A 24,322-nucleotide genomic window follows, 5' to 3' on the forward strand; every position below is an offset into this window, starting at 1 on the left:
AAGATACGTTACAAAAGGTGGTCACGTTCAACATGTTTTCAAAGGAATTTAGTAGAAAAAAAACAAAAAAATCACTCTCTTTCATTTTCTATTCATAACTGGATTTTCTTAATATATATATATATATATATATATATATATATATATGTTCTATAAGAAGGCCCTTTTGGAATTGTTGTGTTCATGATTATTTGAACGAATCACCTTTTTGGCAACCTCAACTTGCCCAAAAACTCAACATTTTTTTTTTTTTTTTTTTTTTTACAAATGTATGTATCCTGGTGAAAATATACATATTTTAGCAGTCCCAAACACAACCCCTTAAAGCTTGCTCATTAGCCCCCCCCAGCACCTCTTAAATTCCCTGTAAAGTGGTAATAAATTACCACAGAGAAGAGTGTCGTTAACAACCCCGCCATAACAGTCATGAATACCCGTCTCGTCACTGGTGTACCCCAAACATTGTCAGCATCTCACTCATTGATATTTTGCACACAGGAGCCCATCTCTTCTCCACCCACATTCTTTCCCTGTTCTCCGTCGCCTCTGTGGTTCAACTGTGTTCTCTGGCTCGGGAACAAAAGGCGGCCTGGTCAAAGAGGACACCTCCATTTCCCTGTTTTTCAAAAAGACCTCAAAGCAGAGAGTTTTCGTTAGCCTGAGAGCCACGCTCCGATTCACATGGCTTGCCGCTGATGACTAAAAGCGATCGCTGGGGTGAATCGGCGCGAAACGGGCCCGTCGTCTGCATGGTGGTGCCACACTGAAATGATGCCGCCTGTAAATCAGATTTTTAGCAAGGATGCCGCTACAGGAACCACGAGAAAGAAACACTTTGATATATCACAGAATACAAGCCCACAGTCAGACTTCTGCATCCTTGTCACACCAAAACTATGAGGTGTCCACATCAGTGTTTTTTCAGCATTTACGTGAGTGCACTTTAAAGCGATGACAGTTGACTACAACTTTCATTCATTCAGGGGATTCACAAAGACCATGAACATATGTTGAGACACACGGGGAAAAAAATAATAAAACATTTGCAGAGAACGCCATGTAATTCTGAAAAAAGCTACAGGGATTTATTTACACAACTGCAGATAGGGGGAGGCATCTATTAATAGGGAGGCCTTTATTTGTACGGATTTTTGGAATAATAGCAAATAATATTGACAATATATTACAATGCGAGTCTAACTAAAAAAAACAGAACAATTAACATTATGGAGAAACATTTATTTCGTTTTCTGCAGCAGACAAAGAATATATGCCCGTGAGCATTGTTATATATTATCGGTCTGCATTGGTTGCGCCACCATTGGTGTTGAAATATCCGTTGCTTAAAACTGTTCTAAAACAGCGACACCGATGCTATGTGTTAGCCCATTTATGACGTTTTGCATTGTTTGTTACCATTAAGCTAAACGGACTTATCTAAAGCAAAGCTATGTGGTTGTTTAAAATGGACGTGTAATTCTCTTTGTTTTGTTTAAAAGTAAACTTCGCCAACGTTTTGTAGAATTGTTAACTCTCAAACTTGCTTGTCGTTAAGAGAGTTGAGTTCATATCTCAAAGTCAAAGCAAAAAAAATCGACGGCTCGTATCTCGAAAAACCCGAAGTCAGGTCATTCACATTTCTAGGCAACACTGTATGTGGAACCTCAAAATGTTGTTTCCTGATAAGAACAGGAGGGATAGCATTTTATCCATCGCAGCAAGTTGGTATGCGCGCGAGGGTCAATCGGCAGGAGTGCAGGTGTGAGCAGTCGGCTGTAATTAGTCTGGAATTGTCCAATTGGGTTGCGTTCGGCCGTGTCGCTCAGTGTACCGCGGGTCGAAGTCTCCACGTCTGTTCAACTGAGAGACTGTTTTATGTAAAAGGGCGGTGGTATGGTGAGAAACTGGTTAGCACATGTGCCTCACATTTCTGAGGACCTGGGTTCAAATCCGGCCTCGCTTGTGTGGGTTTTCTCCGGGTACTCCTGTTTCCTCCCACATCCCCAAAACATGCATGGTAAGTCAATTTAAGTCTCTAAATTGCCTGTGCGTGCACTGCGATTGGCTGGCGACCAGTTCAGGGTGTACCCCGCCTCTCGCCCAAAGATAGCTGGGATAGGCTCCAGCACTCCCGCAACCCGAGTGAGGATAAGCGGTACGGAAAACAGATGGATGGATGAAAAGGGAGGTGTCTATTCAAGGGAAGTGTTTATTGGTCGCAAGTGCATTATGTAGCCGGTGACTAATTGCCGACGGCCACAATTTCCGGACGTGATGAATATCATTTGTTGAACCACGGGGTTTCCACGATGGAAACGTAAACGATTGTCTGTCTGTATATGTGCCCTGTGATTGACCGGCGACCCGTCCAGGGTCTAGTTAGTCTTTCGCCAGTGAGCTAGGTTAAACTCGAGCTCCTCGCAACCCTGAACAGGATAAGCACTGCAGAAAAATGGATGGATCATTTGTCAACGCAGTAATGATTTTGAGAGGTCAACGTTAGGGAAAGCAAGGAGAGCAAGTTAAACTTAAAATGTCAGTGCGAGAAGAATATCAACTTAACTTCAAGCAAAATGATTCCCGATTTTTTATTTTTTTTTGCTATTGTAATGTTTTAAGCTACTAGTACGCAGCACTGTCAATGGGCGTGATGTTGTTGTGTCCACACTGCCCCCTTCTGTTGCCACAAGCAGACCAGTCAGCCAGCAGTACAAAACCAACAACGTTATCTCTATTAAGCTGCCACACACAGACAGACACAATGGGAGCAACACCGTATTTTTAAGCGATCCTGAAAGCAGCAGATTGGCAACAAACCCCCCAAAAATTGTATTCATGCATCATTTTCATTATTCATCATTCCTATTTTGATGGATGTAAATATTTAACAGGTCAGATTGTGTTTTGCATGTATTATTAATTCGGGAACATTGAACTTTCAAAATGGAGCATGCATCATCAGCATGATGCTGGTGATCCGAAAATTGATTTTTTTAATGTGATTCAGTTCATATTTCTATTTGAAAATAGCGTTTCCCGAGGCTTCTCTCTTTTGGAAGCAACATCCTTTTGTGCACACTATTTACCCCTGGATTGCTTGGGGCTAATGTCTCAATAATTTTCACTCCTTTCTCAGGTCCTTCCCACAAAGGACTTAACTAATGATCCGTGGACAAAATGAAGCATTCAAATTTATTCATTAATCATTCATCTCCAGCTCATTGAAAATGCTAAACTTCCACAAAATTAAGATTGAATATTGAAAAGTGATTGAGGGAGACAGCTCTCCGAGTGACGGAGAACGCTGTGGTTCTATCGAGAATCAAAACGCAATCTCTGAATCAAACACGCTGATCCTCGCGTAGTGGTCAAGGTGTACTAAGTGCTAGTTAAGGTCATCGGCTTTCACTAGTTGTAATTAGATCTCAGAATCTGGAGAAGCGTAGAATTTCTGTCAACACGGCCTGTAATTATTCTCTTTTCCAATTAATGGTGACATAGATTAATTATCTGATGAGGCAAAGCCAATTGCAATCATTCACCCAGCTAAAATTAGATCAGTCCTGACAGCAGCATGAAAGTCACCTGTTTCATTGTTATGGATCCGCAGCGAGTAAAAGAGGAGGGGGGAGGAACATAGTGAAGCGTGTGAGGGTAAGTAAGTTGTCCGGTACAGGTGAATGTCCCGAGCTGAAGGCATCTACTTGTCCAAGCTGGATTGTTTGCTCAGGTCACTAGTGGTGATGGACGCTTGGAACACAGAGATGAGCTCAACGTTCCTGTGACAACGTTTCGTGTTTGAATACAGAAAAGCAATAATTAAAAGAAGAGGTAGGCTGTTTTGGAATAAAGTCACAGCTCATAGTGCGCTACTTATTTTGAGAACAAGAGACTCTTGGTCAACCAAGTGTGGGTTCAGTGCTCTTCTGTTCTCAGCATGCAGTTTTTCTATTAAACTGCCTGGCACTGTCAACCGGCTTGGGAATGTGAGCTGGCGCAGCCATGCAGAAATTCTCTGACTAACAATTATATCAGAAACAGGATCTTGGATTACTGTCCCCCAGGACTGGGCCGGTGGGCGTCTGCTCCAATCATTACCGGGCATTCAACAAGGCTCCGCGCTGCTCTCCACTGTTAGCCATTGTCAATTATGCCATCCCTGGTGTAAACCCCACGCAACACAAAGCTGAACTGCCAGTTCCGGCTGTAGTGTAGCAGGCTGACAGCCCACTGCATCCCCTCCCCACCACCACCACCACCACCACCACATCCCCTGCACCCTGAGGTTTGCGAGCATCCTTCCCTTCAAGCTACTTTCGAGCAAAACCGCATCGAGCTCGCCGTAGCCTGACCTTCCTGCGGCCTGGCTCACGGGGTCAAGTGGACATGATGGATCCGTAAGAGGCCCACCAGGATTCAGTCTGGCTAGATCAGCCATTACTTCTGTTGATTTCTTACTTACAAACTGGCAAATGACATAGCTAATTCATGTCACACTCAATTAAAAGCTATTACCATCGCTGTCCAATTCTTAATATTCTGACCGTTCTTTAATTTTTCTACTTTTCGAGGCTTGGCCACTTCACACAAGGAGCTAAAGTGAGTGCTGCTTGCTCTGATGGGTCCTGCGCTGAGCTGTGACGGTGCGGTGCGCTTGAATACACCGGCTCTTTTGTCCTTCACACTCTGCAGCCCGCTGATAGCTCCTCCCCACCCCACCTCGAGCTGTGTGATATGCCGGGGGTGGGGAGGGTTTGTGGGGAGGGCGAGGGGGACTTGGGAGGTGCATTCGAAGGCTAGGCCAATGAGAAATGGCTACCCTCTGTAATGTCCGGACTGGACCCATCAAAAAGCATGTCAGCAGTCTGTGTAGTGATAGTATTATCACTTGGTAGTCCCCTGAAAAAGCTCTAATCAAATCATTGTGTCGGCATATATTGGATAAATCATCTCACTTTTGACAACAGCATAGCAATTGAACCTGCCTTTTGTGGCTGCTAAGAGGTTCAGGTAAAAGACATACTAAGAGGTGAAAGTGGTCTATTCCTTGTGCTCGCACACTACCTGGCTCTGCATAACGGCAGACAAAATGATTCATCACTGTCCCTCCGTCCGCTGTGACCTCATCTCACATCACGGCACAGATGAGACGCTGATTATGCTCTAATTGAAGATCCTTACATCTCAACCTTGCGGAATCTGCACCTAATCGTCCGCATGAGAGACTGAGGGCTATTCAGCTGCCCCCCCCCCCCAAAAAAAGACACATTTTAAATGTAACGTGAGCTTATGTCCGACACACGAGGTCAGTAGCGTAGGCACCTTAGCAGACACATCATCTATCTCACCAATCACTTGTCTGAGAACTAAATGGACAGAGTGCAGTAGGGCCAATGCTGTGAGACAAGCATAAAATAAAAATGATATTGCATGTAAATCATTTGTATCCTTAAGAGCCGCACCATTGCTCAACTTGAGAGGCTTTTACACAAGAACCCTGTAGTACAAATGAGAGTTCTTGTTTCTTTGTGTTTTTCAATTCAGTTCAGCGTACAGATGACTTTACGTGCTTACGACTTTTAAGCTCCTGGAGACTTTTTAATTTGAAAACAATGCCACATACCACGCACGCACCAAATGCTTGTCCTACTGGTGTTATCCAAAAGCATATTTTTAATACTTAATTTAGTGTATATACAGGTTAAGAACTGCAGTTATGGGAGCAATGTGTCTCCGCTGGTTGCAGTAAATGAGCACTTGCCTGGAGAAGAGTCATCAAGCTCATTCTCTTAATCGGGCCTGTGTTCTGCCATAAATGAATGAACGTGACCAACTCGGGGATGTTTGCGTCCTCCATTGAAGAGAAGATGTGGCTTTCAGCATTTACACGGGAGTGGTAATGCATGTGCTTTCATTTACAAGTTTGTGTTTTGGTTTGTTGTGTAACTTGTGTATATGAGCGGCCAAAATGACAATTCAGCCCAGTGTAAACCCTTAAACACGATCCAAAATTTTAAAAATCGGCATCGGGTATATTAGCACTTGTCTCAAACACCCCTGGGAAATATAGGCCTAAAAAAAAAATCAGAAGGTGCAGCAACAATGTCATGGACTCACCTCAAAACACTTCCAGGGTCGAATCAGATTGTTCTGATGTTATCAGTAAACTCCTCATTACTCTACAGTAAGAGGGCCCGTTTCCACTTTGTTACTTCATACAGTATCTATGGCGCATGTATACTGAACATTTGTTTTTGTTTTTTGAAGGTAGCAATTAAAAAAAAAAAAAAAACAACAACACTTCATAAAAACACACAATTATTAACAAATTTTGCATCATCACTGTATGTCGTTTGTGTACATTTAATATTCCAAAAGGTCGGGGCTGACATACTAGTGAACTGCTGCAGGCCTTTGCTAAGCACCTGAGCAGCCCAGTGTTTATGACGCACCATCAAGGCAAGTCTAACAAAGACGAGCATTTGAGTGACTCAGACATTATCATCCAGTATAAAAACCTTGCCTGGGATAAAAGTTGAATCACTTTGTAGTGAACGGTGACAGTTTGCACTTTACTTGACATGCACACATACAAACACTGTACCTGGGCTGTTTTTATTTTCTGGTCCGCTTCTCGACAAAGAGCATGGCGGCGGTCCAGTTCAGCCTGGCCGCCGAGGCTGCGTTGTCTGAAGTATTTCACCAAAGCTTTGTGCATCCTCTTCTGCAACAAAGAGAGCTAGAGGGAGAGAAGGCAGAGAAAAGGAATTGGTAAGGCAGGGAGAGGAAATTAATGGCAGTGTTCAAGAAGAATGATGGAGGGGAATAGAGAAAGCAGTCAATAGCCCATTCTGCAGTACACGGGCCTGACAGGAATTTCACAGTCTCTTGGTTTCTCTGCCCACTCGTGTGCACTCATCAGAATCCAGTCACATCTGGCTGCCAGGATGGGGGGTTAATTTTCTCTAAATGCTTCAGCAGTTTTGTTCTAGCCGAGGCAAACTCTGTGACTGCAAAGCTGATGAGTAAAATATTTCTACTTCACCCAGTTTAACTTTATACCAATCCCCTCAAGACATATTTTACACGTACACACGGAGCCATGAACCCCCCACCGAAGGCAGAAATTATTCCTAGCCTCTTGGAAAGGCATGCTGCTTGCTTTATTATTTGAATTCAGTTTCACGCAAAAAGAGGTTTCCATTCTGATTGATGACATTGCAGTCCCCCTATCCCCACCTTTATTCTTTCGACAAAGCTCATCATTGCCTGGCGATATATGCTCCAATGCTGGGAAGTGAATTGAATTAGCTAAGTCATCAGCTCCTTGAGGAAAGACAATAACATCAAGGCTGATTAGGGTACCTTGTTAAGAGAGCTGAGCATACCCATATGAGCAAATACATGCTAACATGGCCAATGGGGGTAAGAGATTTTCTTTTTCACAGGGGCAATCAGATATTGATTTGTTTCAATGTTAAGTCACAATAGGGATGGTGCTTTTTTTTTTTTTTTTTTTTTTTGTAAATGATCTTTTCATGGGATGTGTACTCAGAATGTTCTGAACTCCTGTTTCCATGCCTATGTTGCATTGAGCAAATGAATGGAAAGTTGCCATAGTGAAGGTTTTCGTGGATGTAGCTCAACTTACCCTGGCTAATTTCATGTTGTCCATTAGACAGCAAACTATTTGAGGCTGAATCAACAGTTCCTCTAAAGGTTGCAGCCAAGTAATGCATTCCAAAGACATGATTGCTGGGGGTGTTCATCCACTCAACTGAATATGGGGGCAGGCATTGTTTTGTCAAGCCTTCTTTGTTACCTTTCAGCGTACATACATACAATGTTAATTTGTTGTATTGTGACAGCATAATGGTTCATTTACACCGGTTCACCTTGACGGCATTCAGTGTTGTTGCGATGCTGTTTTTTATTTTCACTGCACCATTCTGCTGAATATCAAACAGATTCATGTGTGGTGATGATTTTCTGATTCCAACAATGGTAAAGGCTGTTACACAAGAAGTGCCTCGAGTCAAGAACAAATCAATTAAAGGAAATGGCAAAGTGCAGTCTATGCATACCTAAATGTGGTATGAAATGTTGGCGATACAATGTTAGTAAAATAGTCCAAACGGGAAGGAGTATTTGAGTATGTAAATTTGACAAAACATGATAGGTCTGAATCTACATGTTGACATAAGCGTGTTATATACATGTATAAAAAAACAAAAATAACTAAATTTAGGCATACAGCAAAGTAGCCGAGAGGCTTCTGTTGTCAGAGTGTCGAGAAGAGACAAACAAAAATGGTGGAAGGCTGAAGCATGAGTAAAAAGGAAATCAGGCTTTGATCATGAGCGTGGAAAATCCTGTCCACAGGATTTTATTTTTGCATGCATTTTGCACTTGATAACATTCATGCAGTTAGATGAGGAATTGCTCAAGTAAAGGTATTAGTCAGTTTTTTTGGAACAAATAATACGTATTTTCTTGTCGCAGGAAGAGCACAGCCTCTTGCTGACATTAAAGCTGTCAAGTGCAATTCCATTCCGGTTAAAAAGTGTCAGAAACTATAAAGATTAAAAAGGGGAGAAGCACTGGTCTCCATCAAGACATCTTCTGATGTAAATTTAGTACCCATGACACTCACACGCACGTGCTTGCACAGTTGCACACACAATGTAACCTGTGGCTGTTGGCCAAATGCGGTGAGCATATGTGGGCGGGGGGAGAAACACATGACCACATTATCTATTATACACTATCCTGAAGGCGATGGTTGCTGCAGTATCTTTGCTTGTTCCTTAACTGGAACCTTCCTAAAAGTCAAGTTAACTTCAAATCCACGTTCGTAGACAACCACAATGAATATCATTGGGAATCCTCTGAGATTGTATGCCTAGGTACCAGTAAAGGCTGTTCAACAAAACAACCAGTTCCCAATAATATGGTCAATTCAAACTGAGTTAACAGACTTTTGAATGACATTAAATCAACACAAAAATGCATTACTTGATCGGTACTGAAGAAAAATATAGTATTTTCAGCCTTTGTTGAGATCTGAAAAAGATCTGGTTAAAGCACACAAAATTGTAACACGATGAAAATACAACTGTGACCTACACGCGAAAGTAGAATGGACCAATATAAATCAAATGGGCTCCATACAAATATCATAAAATGCTACAGAAATACAACAGAAAAGAACACTGAGGCAACCAAATATAAAGACAACATACCCGTGTATAAAAACAAAAACATTTCTGCCTGTGGTTTTTATCACTCAATACACGCACGGCCTCTTGTTTGGCCTTCATGAGGAGCTTCTGCAGACCTTCATACTTGCCGCCCAGCCACTTGTGTTCCCTCAGTGCAACTCTAAGTGCATCCTACACACATGAAAAGAAAAGGTTAGTAGTTCAACAACATAAAAGTTTGCCATCACTACATTTCAACTGGTTAAGAGTTAGCAGATGGGAGTGTGTGTGGGTGTAATTTGATTTTAAAAATGTAGTTTGACAGCAGCACTGTCAAGTAGTGATTAGAGCATCTGCCGCAGTCAAGGTGGTTCTGGGCCTTTCTGTGTGAGAGTTCGCATGTTCCCCCAAGCTTTTGTGGGTTACTTCTGGGTAGTCTGGTTTCCTACCACATTCCAAAAACAGTCATTGTTAGACCATTTGAAATTGTCCTTAGGTGTGAATATGATTGTAAATGGCTGTTGTGTCTGTGATTTGACCTTGCACCCAAAGTCAACTAGGATAGGCTCCAGCTAACCTGCAACCCTAATGACAACAAGTGCTGGAATGAATGCATGAATGAACGATGTTAAAAGGGTTTGAATTAGGGCCTGTCACTATTGAACATTTTTGGAATCGATTATTTCACAGATGAATCGAATAATCTAATAAAAATGTGTTTTGCATTAAAATGTATTTCAAAATAATTTTATTTGGGAAAAAAAATGCCTCAAGTCAAGCTAAATTGATTGGGAGTTCCAATCATTATCACATAGTGCGTAATGCGCTAAATCTTGAGAGACTTTAGCAAAGTTAGCATTGAAAGGATTAACAAGTGTGTTTTGCCTTTTGAATTTTCTTTTTCATAAACTCATTGAATTTTTAATACCAGCTATAGCTACAAAAGGCCACTTGGTGCCAGTATTGCTCAGCAAATACCTTCATTATTCCTCTCTATTACGTGTCTTTAAAGGGTGAGTACTTTTACTTTATTTTTGCTGGATTCATTTTTTTATAATGTTAACTTCTTTTGAATGGCAGTTAAGAATGCTTAAATATTTGGCATGCACCATTAATAAAGGTTTTATGATGGCAACAGTTTGAGACAATTATTTCCTATGGGGAGAAAAAAGTGAGAATTATAGCACACCAGAATCGAAAAGATTAACTGATTGTTTTGCTTTTTTTTTTTTCCAAACAAGAAATACACTGCCTGAGTTCACTTTATGTGATGCACATTAGAAAAGTAGCCCATTCTCATAGAATGATGGGAAGTATGGTACAGGTGATATTGCCATGGCAAGTTTATCTACAATATGCTGAAAATGTACTGCTAATTAAGGCCAAACGAATAGCAATGGCGGAATCCTCAACTGTGGCATCTGTCTACATGTCTCTCCTCTCATGTTGCCACTAAATATTTAAAGTTTACCTGGCGGCATAATGGAGTGTGTTCCCCTATAGTAAAAAGCCAACAAGTCTTCAGTGATAAGTTGAATCCAGCAGAAAGGGGGCCTGTAAACATGACAAATGCCTGCTATTGATTTGGGTTTAATTACTCCGTGCAGCTCTGACAAAGCCCATCTGATGCGGTTGTGAAATGTAAATGGAACAAATTACACTTGGTTGCACAGAAGAAACTGATAGCGTCTGCAGTTTACGTTGTTTACTTTGCTATTATCAAAATATGCGCATTAAGGGGGGTGGGCAAAATGGAATGAAACCTCGAAAGTGGAACACAATCCATTAGGTGACGCAGGTTGGCTTCAAAGTTGTGCTTATTATAATAAAAACATTTCCCATAGGAAATAATTTCAAGATATTAATTGGTTGCGGCTCTTCATAAAACCTTTAGTAACTCTACGAGCAATGCTTTAAGTAAGTTTCTATTTTCCTAACTGTCATACAAGCATAAAGTAGAAGTTAACCACTGAGTAATAAAACTAAGTACAACTAAAATAAGGTAAAAGTACTCACTGTTTTGAAGATGTCAGACAGTCACATTATTGAGAGTAATGGGCTGTTAAAATGTGCAATATGTTGACAAGCTTCTTAATTTTTATGCTAGTCATTAGCCATGATGCTGTTTTCGAAAGCCTTTGCTTTATATTTAAGTATTAAACAACCAGAAATTTCCATGTTACACTCTGTTTCATTACCATTTCTGTTTCCCCTCGCTAAAACCGCTACCCCGTACAAGACACCCAAAAAAAGCCAAACAAAAAGCATAAAACAAATCCTTCAGATGTCACTGAGCTGAATGAAGTCTTGCGAGATTTCACACTTGATGATGTTTTGAACTCTTAGGATGCAGGTTTTTACCACAAATTTGGGTTGAACTCCAAAAAAGATAATGATATTTCTATGGGTGTGAGTGTTAATAGTGGCTTTTTTTTTTTTGGTCTGTATGTTCCCTGCGAATGGCTGCCGACCAGTCCAGGGTATACGCTGCCTCTCACCGCAAGTCAGCTGAGACAGGTTCCAGCTCACCCACGACCCTCATAAGTAAAAGCGCTATGGAAAATGGATGGATGGATATTTGTATGGGACTAGAGGTTGAAATGCTAATGTAGATATCACACGTTTTACTTTAGTCTGCGTGATTAAAGTAACCAATTTACTTCTGGCGGCCGACTCTCAGTTTTGTATTTGCCGGGGACTATTGTTGTGGCATCAAATTTTGTGCAAAGACGAAAGCCTTTTCTTTGCTTGGCTAACTCTTATCCGGCTAATGGGAGTTGTGTCTGTGCGACTTCTAATTCTTAAATTGTCTCACACCAACAACTTCCTTAAAGTTGCTGCACTTGGATGCATGCCGGCTTAAGCTCCATTGCCTTTTCTTGTTTTGAACTAATGCATTCTTGATCACCGTTTAATGAAACTATATACCACATGGCGATTTCACATTAGATAAGCCATGTGAAACCTCCATCAGCAAAGAGGGCTCTGGGATGGGGCTGATAATCCTGCAGATGAAAACCTCACAATGAACAGGGCTTCCTCTTGCAAATCCCATATCCAAATTATATGTTTATCCCGAAGCAGTGTCAGCCCACAGGTAAGAAGCAGTGCGAGGCTCGCGGCATCTCCTTGCGACACACATCATCAAATACATCCAGACAAAAGACTATAACAACCGTGAGTTGTCATTTGTGGGAAAAGCACTTAAACAAGATTGACCATGGCTTGTAGCTTTAATTGCCCACAGATCTTTTGTCTGCATCTTGAGGGGGAAGCGTAACGAGCAATGTGCTGACGCTAATCCACAAACAAACAAACAAACAAACAAACAAACAGTGCTTATTATTTTTTCAATCCTCTCAATGTTTGACACCATTCGTCATGTGCTTAATTGTCAGCGCGATGTCGCGTCACCTTGGTTTGTTGCATTTGCTTTTTTCTCGCCGGAACGTGAGCACCGGTGCCTCTGCATGGATCGCCGCATGCGTTGCAGGCAGATATGGATATCTGAACGCAGGTTGCTCATTACGACAGCAGCTGAGTCCCTTTTGAACTCGGCCACATAGTAAGAAGCCCTGAAAAGGGAAAAATATAGCGTGAAATGTAAAAGAGGGCTCCAGAATCAAAACCACTGTTACAGTTTGAAGAAATCCGCTAGCTCGGTGAGTGTGTCAAATATCACTCAAAATCAATAGTGGTCTTGCATTGACATAAGACAATACGATCTGTTAAGCTTAAGTGCTTTTGTATACTACTGATTTAAGATTTGATGTGAGCTCGCTCGGCTTGTGTCAGATAGCAATCAAAATCAATACCTTGACAATAACCATCAAAATTTGCTGACTACTGTTCAATCAATGACTATAAAGTGGAACTTCGATTTAACGGACCCCGATTTAACAGACCAGTTGGAACTCAAAATTACCCCTTTCATGCGCCAGTGAGGTAAATTTGGATAAACTTTCAAACATTTTCAAGCTTTTTTAAACATTTATTTACAATAGTTTGGCACTGTACTATGTGTTTTTAGCCCACAAAAAGTACAGAACATTTTTTTTCTGTACTGGTGTGTTTTTAGGCCACACAAAAAAAGTGCATCAATTTAACCGACAATCTGATTTAACGGATGACCCCTCCCTCCTATTAGTCCGGTAAATCGAGGTACCACTGCATTCCTTTGAGGTATGAACTCAGCTAGCTCAGTTAGTGTCTGATGTCATTAAAAATCAATGATCTTCGTTCAACAGTAACCCCTCAGTGTTTCACAATTAATTAAATCGTCATATACAGTATTTGAATGCAGAATGCACTGATTTAAGGTTTGACCTCAGCTAGCTTGGCTTGTGCCTAATATCATTCAAAATCATGAGGTTTATTGCGTGAAAGTTTGGTGGTTAATGTTCAGTGACCGTACTGATGGAAAACTGATAGCTTGGCTAGCTTATGCCAGAAATCATTAAAATAGATCAATAGAGATCTTACTTTGGAATAGCCCTGAAAGGTTGTGAGGATACAATAGACTGGCCAACAACTTATTGGTTTCAACAGTCTTCTTATTGGAGTTTTGCCGTGGCTTCAGACATGCGTCCAACCTTTTCTTCCATTGTATTTGAAGCAGCTTTGTATTGCTTCCACGTCTTTGTCAGGTCACCGATTCTGCGAATTATGCTGTCATATTGTCTTGTCGTTGCAGAGTAAATCTCCTGTACACAAAGAATGCACATAAGAAAATCTGTCACTCACTTTATCATTAACAAACGCTACAGAATCAGGCCTCTTTAGTAAGTGTGAGACGTTGCTTTCTCTACCTCGGCAGCTGTCAGTTGGTCACGTTTCAGTTTTCTGTCACTTCCAAGTCCAGCTAGAGTATTCATGTGCTCCCGCTGCATCTTTTCTGCTTCTTGTGTCAACCTCTTGAAATTCTATAACCACACATACACTCTGTGTCAACTAATGTAATTTTAATAAAAGTATGTGGCTAGTGTAGATGATGCAGCACCTCAACTTGTGATTCCAGGGCTTTAATTGCCTCAAATTCAGCCTGAGGTTTTTGGTTGATGAGCTTTGGGCTTGTTTCGTGTTGGTGCAGCTCGTCACTCATATTGATACATTGACCCTGATGGAATAAATACGAGCATGATGGTCAAACCACTAAAAGTCGTACATACTTGTCCGTGATGCAGGGCGTTTTGGTACCTGGGCCTCCAGTGGCGACTTAATCCAAAATACAGGACATCACACATAAATTCACTAATGTGTACAGACCGCTACAAACCTGTTTTGCGAGTTGAATTTGGCTATAACAGGTTTTGCTCCCACCAACCAATCAGAGAACGGAAAAATGCTGACATTATTGTGGGTCAGGTAGCTGGCCCTGGGAGGGGAATTGTCGGAAAACGTCAGCCAGCGGAGGAGGCTGGGCTGGCCCACCACTGAAATTTATATCCAATATTTTCTCATTGCAGGTACCTTAAGTCCTTCCAGCACGGTCAACTGACCCGTCAGCGTATTTTACAGCGCTTCCATCTCTCCCTTTAAGGAGTAAAGAAAGGAATCCACAAGAGTGTCGCATGTCCATCGACATGCACAAAATGTACAACAGGTTATGGGGGTACGCCTCCACTGACCCTGACCAACCTTTCTTCCGTGAAGGTGAGATGCTGCCGCTGCTTCAGCTTGGCCCGAGTGGTGTTGTGCTGGGCCGCAATTGGGGTCACTTGCTGGCGTACCTTTTCCCACTGCACTTCATTGGCGGAAACATCGGAGCATCTGCTTCTTTTCCTTCTCGCACATACGCCTCACTGCCATCTGGCTAGATTGACCGTGAACACATAACGTTAGGTGCAGAGTTTTTACTATTTCTACATAATGGATGAAATAAAACTAGCTAATGTCATGGTTGAAGTATCAACATTCTGCTTTAATATAAGAAGTTTCACAAAACAAATAGAAAGAGTAGTAGTACCTTCCTTCCCAGGGGCTCAAAAGGTGTTTGCACCACTGACATAATTGTAAATACAACCATAATTTTCAATACTGGATGAAAAGGCAAAAAGGAAAAGGAAAATCAGACATGAGTGGTGATGGAATTTAGGCAGTCATTGACCAAAATTATTTTATCTAAAAATAAAAAATGTGAAATGTCCAAAGTACTTTTAAGCCCATGAAATGGATGTACTATGGCAAATGTAACATTTTTGTGAATGCTCTTACAGCAATTTCTTCACAACAATCATATGTTGACTGTTTTACTTCAAATTCAAACTATGGACCGAACCACACCATACACTGGAAATACTCTTCAAATTAAATAAAGCTCACTTTTGATTGACACTGTCATAGACAAATTCATTTTAAATTTGTTAATGTGGTGGTCGTTTACACTGGTGTAAAAATTCATTGCATCATACTGAGGGGTATTGCTAACATTTTGGCCATTTTATCCAGTTAAAAAAGGGCGGGCCTATATTTAAGAAACACCTCTCATAATGATGCAATGCAGTTGAATAGCACCTATTTTATAGTGTCAATCCCAAAAGGCAGGATTTTGGATACCATTCTCTCATTTTGTAGATTTAGCCCATGGAGTGTTAAATCAGCATCTATCTCGCCTCAAAATTCAGTGGATGCTATTTAACGCTCCACTTTTGCCAGCGATGATGAGGTATCTCTTTGATATTTGATGCTTCAAGTCTTCAACTTTGTTCTCAAGCTCTGTGTTTTCTTTTGAGAGACGAGCAAACGTGTTGCGTTTTGACTGAAGCTGCTCTTCTGCGAGGACACCTCAGCTACTCCATTAAGTTTCAAACAATGTTTACACAATATGAGTGCAACCAAGTCCTGTCTTAGTAGTCAAAGTCAAAGAATGGCAATAATAAAAAATGACAGAAAAACATCCTAAAATGTACATTTAATGTTAATACAGGTATTAAGTTAGCATGACACTACAGTACTTACCGTCTTCTCAATGTCTTCCTGCATTGCAACTAGTTTTTCTTTTAATGTCTTACTGGATTGCAGTTCCAACTGAATTTTACATTTTAACTGCAATTTAAAAAAGAAAAACATAAATATTTTCCACACATGTCAGTGTCCTGCTTATACAGTGGAACCTCCAAAGTTGAACACAATCCCATCTGTGGGACTGTGTTTGGCCATCGACTAACTTCCAAGTTGAGAAGAGACATTTTGCCATTGTAAATAACGAAGTGAATTCATGTTTTAAATAACATAACATAAATATACAATGATCAGTTACTTGATTAATTTCGGAGGCCTCCAACACCATTATTTGAACAAAACGCTGCGTTGCGGCGGCACACGTTCCCTCCACTTGTGCGACCGCCTTCTCGGCATTTGCGATTTCAGCGCATAGGCGTTTCTCAAGCACTTCCAACTGGTTTAACTCTTCTCTGAGGTGACAAATTGGTTTGTAGGGAAGTGAATTAAAAACACGGGCGAGTGAAGGATGTGAAAGCGAAAGTAGCACTGCATATGAAAAACAACAGGCAGCTTTTTGACTTTGACTTGTTTTAATTTACTTAAAGGGAACATGCTATGGAAAACTGACTTTTTAATTGCTTGTATACAAATAGTTGGGTCTCCGAAGTGCTTGCCCAACCATCAAGTGTGAAATTAAACAACCAAGTAAATCTTTTGTTATCTGCCTATTTCTTAAAGTGTCTGAGCAAACAGTTCCGAACTTTGCCAAATTCTGACATTACAATTAGCCGGTGGTGGCTTAGTGCATGTGCCATCCATTTGCAGTCTGCACACGGAAGAAAACATATGGTGTTCTGGAGGGAATCTGCGAGTTTCCAATAACACCACAAAACGTCCCTAACTTTTTTGCTCATCACTTTTATTTGGAAAAATAGTCATGAGAGGTGTAGGAAAAGTCGCTATCACTAAGTCGGAACTGGGCATCATGGTTACGAAAACCGTACTATGCATTTGTATAAGACAGAACAGCTCCCCCAAAACTGATTGATTGCAACCAGCAGTGACATGTGGGTACTAAGTGTACTCTATTTATTTAACCTTGGTGTATTTTGACAGAAGAATGTCAGAGACCAGAAAACTATTTTAAATAGTGAGAAAAAAAACCCATTCAGTGATCCCTCACTATAGCCAAAATTTGTGAATGATTGACAAGCCCCTAAAAGGGTTTGTGATTGCTTATATATGACAAACGTTGGCAGCAAATGACTATTTATGTCTAAATGAAGCTCCTCTAATTACTTTGAATTTTTGCCTTGGCCATAAAGTAACACTGTTATTGCTTTGGCTTGAGCACAAAAAACAGGTTACGCAGGGGTTTATTGTATGCCTCCATTAGGATTGCATTTCCTATAATGAGGTTCGGACAAGTAAAGATGCACCTGTGATGCATTATCAAGCATCAATTTTAAAAAAATCCTATCATCATCTATACATCTACTTATCTGCAGTCACAAAGCTCAGGCTCCATCCCTAGTCGTCATTGTAATGAAATCTGTCCTCGCCATTGGCCTAAGTATTTCATGGGGCGGGGCTGCCTAGGCACTCACATGCACAAGACAGGGCTACTTTCTCAAACTGACTAATTTCAACCAGACAAGAAATACAGGGCGTAAAGTGTTCTTTTATTCTTGATATCGATTGTGATCGGTTTGTTTTTTGTTTTGTTTTTTTTGTCTATAGAAAAGTATATACAAAGCGTGGGTGTGTTAAGAGTGTGGTGACAAACAGAAAAGGAAATGGAACATATCTTGACGGTGCACTTACCGCAGGCCACGACGTGACAGCATCATTCTGCAAGCACTTTTTTTGTTCACTCCCCATCAAGAGTGCGTCAGCTGTCTTCAAATGGCGAATAGTTTGACTGTATTTGGGGGGTTTTTGTACACTGGCTCACTTCTTTCACACTTGCGTGAAAGGTCCGGCCTTTCGGTTTTTTGTATAGTGACTGTTCTATTTCTATCCATTTTCTATCTCTTTTATCGTCATTAGAGTCGGGGGTGCGTCTCTTCCAGCTGACTTTGGGCGAGAGGCGCGGTAGACCCTGGACGAGTTGCCAGCCGATTGCAGGGCACAACTCAACAAACAATCATTCACTCACATTCACACCTATGGACAAATAAGAGTCTTCAATGACGCTAGCATGTATGTTTTTGGAATGCGGGGGAAACTCGACACTTCCAGTGGGCTGGAATCAAAATCCGAACTTTCAACCAACTGATGAGATTCAAACCCCAAACCTCAGAACTATGAGGCAGACAAGCTAACCAGACAAAAAAATATGTTGTCAGTTGTATATCTATTTCCATTATTTCATACGAACAAAGTTGTTTTGAAATAAGAACAGCTTGGAAGTCAAGCAACTTCAAGGAATGTTTGACTTTGGAGGTTTCAATCTATCTCTATCTGCGTCCTGCAGTGCTGTTCTACACCACTTCAAACAACAACCAAAATAGTAAACACATTATTAAATACCTCTTTGGGAGTGTCAACCAAAATTTCTTTTGTTGTTGTCTGCCTAATCAAGTAACCAATGTGTTTAATTGCTGTATGTAAAGTTTCACCTTTTAAAGTCAATGGAAAGCCTTCGACAATCAACTCGGCATCTTTAGTGGGACACCTGTAGAGGAAAACGTAATATTTCACTACATAAAATTGCATGTTTACAAAAAAGACAGCAAGTAATAACCTTGAAGTGTCGCTGCGTTGGTGCTTGGCCTGGTGATCGGTTGACCATTTCCAGGCTGGCATGAAATAAAACTGTGACTTTTTGCGCTTTTTGTCTGTGTTCAGTCACCTTCTGTATACCGGTTGATGATGCCAGTTGTCCACCTTCCTGTGGAGCTCCTGAATGTGATGAACAGCATTGCCGACACTTGCTTGGCCAGGGACTGTTGCGCAGAGCACAAGTACGACGTCATCCAGAGGAGACGATCGGAAGGCCTGCTTCATGAGAACATTGAGCTCTGTGAACCAGACTTGAACGTTTGTGTATCACAAACAAACACTTGTCTCTATTTATTGAAACATAGACGCTTGAAATATTTGTGAAGGTACAACCATCGCTGCATGAACATCAGGAAGCAGCAGACGCAGTTGGAACAAACACCTGCTCTATTTGATTAATTTGACTCTGAAAAGTAATTACAAAAAATTATTTGGCTGTGAAAAGTCTTCTGCGACTCTTTACTCTCACTTGGGAGTGTGGTCGTATAGACTGACATGTTTTGTTTTTGAAAGTGTCAAGGAGAGAGCAGCAAACTCCAGGCAAAGCCAGGGTTGGGAAAGGGCGCCATCTGGAGGTAAGCAGGGTAAAAAACAAGTGATGCATGGCAAATATTTTGTACAATTTATCCAAGAAATACTTTGTCACTAAATGCTAATGCATGAGGGAAACAGGGAATATATATCAGCCAATTATAATAAAATAAAATAAAATGGCTCTTCACTCCTCAGTATTATTTTAAAGAAAATGTTGTCGCTAAAGATCTTAAACACATGTTGTTGAATTGCTTTGCTGAAAGAAAGAAAAAAAAGATTTTAAACTAATAAAAAAGCAACAATTCCTCTAGAATTGAATGTTAATGATTTGTGTTTCTTATATTTTGGTTACTACTAATTAGTCACATGGGGGCCAAGTATTAGATTATAGAAACAGCTCTCAGTATGATGCAGCTTCCATTGGCTGCGTCATGCTGTACTGTTAATGTTGATAAATGCCAACACTTCCAGAAAGTTCCACATAATTGTTGATAATACAGGAAGCCGAAAATGGCAGCAGCTAGGTGTACATAGAACAATTGTTTTCATCGCACATCGTAGTTATGGTTGCCCCTAGGGAGCGGTTATGATGAGAAATCACTTACATTTCTAGGGGTTCATATTAGGTACAGTATAGAAACAAATTAAATTGCCTTTAGGCTGGGGCAGATTTCATGATATTTGAAAGAAAACATCAACAGATTAAATCTGTTCTTTTTAGGAATGTGCCACATCAATAGTGTTTTTCTTTTTAGGAAATGAAAGCTGCAGACAAGTGAAACTAATAGTTTGAACAGTATAAATTGTGATGCTATAAAAACACAAACAATGGCATTTGTTATTAATTTGGCTCTATCCAAAAAGCTGAGAGGGGGTAGTTTAAATGCGTCTGTACTGCGTTAGTTTTTTTGGTTTTTTTATCCCCCCAGTGCTACACTGATATTTGTGTGTGCATGTGTGTCATTTCAAACGAGTTAACAAATTTGACTTACTGCCAAAAACATATCGCTAACCATGACTTCTGTTAGCCAGAAGCGGAGCTGCTTTGTGTTTGTTTACGGACACGGTGTGTGGCTTGAGCACGAGGCAGTTACACTTATTGCCCCTTACCCAATATGTTCTGTGTGGGAATTATAGGGGTTGAATAGACGAGTCCTCTAAAGTACTCCGCAACGACGGTTAGAGCTTAAAGTCGACTAATCACTAATCATGTGTTTGCGGGATCTTGTCTTCAAATCAATTTACAGAGGACTTTCAATTCGCTCGTCTGCAGCTGTTGCTGCCCAAAGATAATCTGCCGGGCTATAATCAGAAGTTGGTAGTAACGCGCTACATTTACTCAAGTAAGATTTTCGATAAACTGTACTTGTCAGAGTACAGTTGCAAATGCAGTGTACTTTTTACTTTTATTTCAGTATTTAATTGAAGAAGGATACTTTTACTCCGTTACAATGATCGACATGCCGTTCGCTACTTTTATTTATCCATTCATGCGTGTGTGCGTCTTTTTTTTAGACTACATCTTTGACTTCCGCATAGGGCACCGTTGCGCCAATCAAACGTGAACACTAATGTCATTTGACTCCAATTCACCAATCAGACGACACAAGGCAGTCACATGACCACGCACGTAGCCTTTGCGAGCCAATCAAAATGACTCATTTGGGGGGGGGGGGGGGGGGCGGGAAACAGCCGCACGACTGTGCTTACTTTACAGAATATGAAAAACAACAGCGTTAACATGCAGCTCTTAAATTGTGACTGCCCAAATTTGGATATTTCAGCCCACTTCTAACTTGAGAAAACACCTTGCGGTAAGTTGCAGATGTTTTTGCTGTTGTTTTGGCAGTGGATGTGGCCAAATTAGCTTATGGTGTCGCACACGTACGCAGCAAACAGATTCTTCAGGAAGTCATTTAAGTGAATAAAGCAAATAATGTTTCTGTAGGGCCCAGTGCATGTGTTGTTGGTTTTTGGGCAGTTAAAAATTGAAATGGTGGGAGGTGTGTCTCAATTCCCATATTTTTTATTTGATGTTAATGCTCTGATTTAAAAAAATAAAATGATTTTTTTTTTTTTTTAAATCAGAAGTTACTCATAAATTAATCTTGAGTATTTTTTTCATTGAGTACTTTCTTACACAAGTAAATATTTGGATGACTACTTTTTACTTGAGTCATATTCTAAAGTAACAGTACTCTTACTTGAGTACAATATTTGCCTACTCTATCCACCTCTGGCTATAACACACAGTGGAGTAGCAAAATTTCCGTGTGACACAGTCTTCATACGTCTCCCCGGGTCTGAAAGTATGAAAAATGCACCTTTAGTGGATGAGCATAGCAATTATCCTAGCAAGTATCTAGCTTTGGCTTATCCGATCGCTGCTAGTCTTAAAAGATTCATACCAGCGGGACCACGGGACTGGGCAAGGAACGAGGGATGCAGGGCGAAGTGAAGCTCAAGCTTTGCCGCCAAAAGGTTATGCACAATAATGCACAGACAACAACTGTATGCCCAACATCACTATACTTGTGTCACTTTACGAAACTGATCTCAGTGTCGTAACACTTTGAAGAGCAGGCTCTTAAAGATAAACAACTGTGGGGCGCCTACTAATTACAATTTACAATGACGAAATTCAGCGTAATAGTGAATTGTATTTTTAAAAAAAATGTTTTTATGTCGTTACGTGAAACTGAAAATTTGGGAACGGCTGTCCTGTACTGAAGAAATGTCAACGAAATTATTGACGTCAACTCGACTTTAAATGAGCATTGACTACAAAAATTTGTTAGTTTTGCAACCCCTAATGATCACCCTATCATGTAACTAATTGCCCCTGCATTTGATTATTTTCATTTTCTTGGTTAGTTATGATCAGAAGTCAAGAAAACTTAAGCGGCAGCAACATAAAATGACGTGGGGGCCAGATCTGGCCCACGAGACACAAGTTTGGCAAGTGTAGAAAATAACTGCTTCTTGCTAGTAATGAGACTTAAGGGACATGAGGTCCAACCACAGTTTTCAAAGTGACTCATTGTCATGAAGCATGACAGAAACAAAAGTGCAACTTGCAGTCAGTAGAGGAAGAACACCTGTGTCCTCACATTCAATCTACAGTATTCACTAAAACTACAACTATATCGGTTATTTTAATAATTAATTCATCTGTCAATTAATTTTTTTCAATTGAGCGATGAATCGGATTAAAAAAACATCTCCGTACCTTTATTTAAAAAATAGGACATTATTTCAAATTTAACAGTGCAGAAAGTGCACAACCATAAATTGACTATGATTCAGTTACTCGTTTGGTCCATAAAATGTCAGAAAAGCGGCAAAATGTTACATTTCTGTTTTCCTACTTTTTATTTTTTATTTTGACGTTCTTTAATGCTCTTATTTAACAAAATAATAAGTTACTCACCAGTTACTCATACTTATCTACTCTTACTCAAGTAAGTATTTGGAGAGCTATTTTTTACTTTTACTTGAATCACATATTTCTAAAGTAACAGTACTCTTACTTAAAAGTTACTTGAGTCCAATTTTTGGCTAGTCTACCTACCGCTGGTCATAATGCAGTAGAGCAAGTTGGGTCCAATTCACGAAAAGAAAATGACATTAACTAGCTAGACAACAATGTTTAATGGTGTGGGACAATTGAGGCTAAGGTTAAAAAAAAAAAAATAAGGTAAGTCCAGTTCAATCTTACTGTTTAAAAGCAGAAACTTTTCCATCTCTTCTTGGCGTAAACGTGAGGGCTTCGACAACGTCAGGCATTGGACGGTGACATGGACGCCAATATCCACAATAAACAGTCACTGCCTGTGAAAGTAGGTTCAACACAAAATGAGCAAATGCTAACTGAACACTCACGAAAACTTTGTTTTTTTGAGTCCACCCACATTAGCTAACACTATAGCATAAATTGATACCTTCACTTGTCTTCGGATATTGCCATCTCACTCACTTACTGATAGCCGCGTCAACGCCTAATTGACTAACTGAGCTAATAACAAATTAATGAGCTCGGCGGGGGTCGTTGTCATGACAGAAAGTGAAAGTGAATATCGACTTACTTGTAAGTGACTCGTTGACCTACGCTAAGTGGCCCTTTGCGTGACACGGTTTTGGCTGGCAACACCCTGAGTTGGAAAGTTCTCCTTTTTCCAAAGTTTCACGTAAATCAACCGAAGCGCTGTCAATCTTCCTGCGGCGGTTGCTAGGCAACAAGGAGCTGCGCGCCAGGGTCCTTGAGGCGTTCATGGACATTGCCCACGGTTGGAAAAAAGTCTGGAACAATATTAACAATTAGTTTAACTAAAACATTTCTCTTTCATTGGTCTAGGTAAATACGGTATTCAAACGTAAATTAAAATCAACTATAATTCTGAAATAACAAACCCATACATATGGTTTAGTATTTTTAATGCAGTATCGCAATACAAGTAACTCCAATGTCCTCTTCTTTTAGTATACGCGTACAAGTCAGTAATTATTTACAGTTGCAGTACATTTACTTAAAAGATTAAATTCAAAATATGAAAACAACAATAACATGATCATTTTTGTTTGTGAGCAACTGTTTTCTACGTTTTTAAAATCTTTTTTTCTGAGCAATTAATAGTATTCACTGGCAAATACTCTTCCAGTCTTGGGGCGCTAACATTACGTCATCATCCAAAAGGTCTTATTTAGTAGAGTGAAAAAAAGGAAAACTTTGCAAAGGCATCTTTGCTTAATGGCCTAGTATTTCTCATTTTTTATTCCAAACTTGAAACATCCTGCAGCCACCAAGCACCCCCCCCCCCCTCCCCCCTCTCCCCCCTCCATCCCCCCCAAACAAAATGACTGGC

At 40.4% G+C, this 24,322-nt stretch overlaps 1 protein-coding gene and 1 long non-coding RNA gene across 4 annotated transcripts in view; both read right to left on the reverse strand.

The window, feature by feature from the left end:
* klhl14 (kelch-like family member 14) overlaps window positions 1–18,438 on the reverse strand; it is a 45,919-nt gene extending 27,481 nt beyond the window's left edge. Inside the window, exons 1-8 of one of the 3 annotated variants that reach the window (XM_061797280.1) lie at window positions 16,158–18,438; window positions 14,838–15,012; window positions 14,200–14,316; window positions 14,009–14,122; window positions 13,683–13,903; window positions 12,615–12,775; window positions 9,243–9,392; window positions 6,605–6,739 (exon numbers count right to left, since the gene is read on the reverse strand). The gene's annotated coding sequence lies outside the window, so the exon portion shown is untranslated. Of the gene's footprint in view, window positions 1–6,604; window positions 6,740–9,242; window positions 10,246–12,614; window positions 12,776–13,682; window positions 13,904–14,008; window positions 14,123–14,199; window positions 14,317–14,837 lie in introns of those variants that run through there. The other 2 variants (XM_061797279.1, XM_061797281.1) reach the window with 2 other exon arrangements.
* A 306-nt stretch (window positions 18,439–18,744) lies between these two features.
* Window positions 18,745–23,406, reverse strand: LOC133488519 (uncharacterized). The gene is made up of 3 exons (XR_009791675.1): window positions 23,179–23,406; window positions 18,889–19,145; window positions 18,745–18,819 (listed from the first exon to the last, which is right to left on the reverse strand). It is a non-coding gene; the product is annotated as an uncharacterized LOC133488519 (long non-coding RNA).
* Between the last annotated feature and the right edge of the window lie 916 nt (window positions 23,407–24,322).

Source organism: Phyllopteryx taeniolatus, chromosome 14, assembly GCF_024500385.1.
Source record: "Phyllopteryx taeniolatus isolate TA_2022b chromosome 14, UOR_Ptae_1.2, whole genome shotgun sequence".
Lineage (NCBI taxonomy): Eukaryota > Metazoa > Chordata > Actinopteri > Syngnathiformes > Syngnathidae > Phyllopteryx > Phyllopteryx taeniolatus.